The sequence below is a fragment of the Triticum urartu genome, unplaced genomic scaffold (assembly GCF_056163025.1).
Source record: "Triticum urartu cultivar PI428250 unplaced genomic scaffold, HENAU_Tu73 scaffold809, whole genome shotgun sequence".
NCBI lineage: Eukaryota > Viridiplantae > Streptophyta > Magnoliopsida > Poales > Poaceae > Triticum > Triticum urartu.
The window spans coordinates 9,487-10,000 of NW_028261000.1; positions in this window are offsets into that span (position 1 = coordinate 9,487).

Genomic DNA, 514 nt, shown 5'->3' on the forward strand with positions numbered 1-514 from the left:
CTTGGGACAATCTATTTGATTGCAGGGTTTTGTTCCGAAGCAAAGATATCCGCGGAGGCCGGTTCGTTCGTCCTATTCTGATATTCAGGACCAAGAGGTACTGGATTCTCTTTCGGATAGGCCCTGAAAGGAGAAGAAAGGCTGAAATGCCAACGGACCTCTGTCTATTCTCTAATTCACCCGATCCGATAGTACCCGTTTTTGGAACGTCCAGTGCCAAAGTCACTGAATGGGTAAGTCACCAATCCAATCCCTTTGACAAATCGGATGTCATATTAGATATCATATTCTATATATATAGAAATATCATAGATAGAATAGACATATAGAATTTTTGGTCGGCAAATTCGAAGGAATCATTGAGTGAAAAAGGAGCAAAGAATGACAAAAGACGAGACTCTACTAGTCTTCACTCTTGTGGTTTCCTCTTCCTCGGTTTCTGTTTTCTTATTCGGGATCTTGCTTTTCATGGTTCTCATCTCTGCAACTCGCGATTTTCGCGAGAGAACCAAAT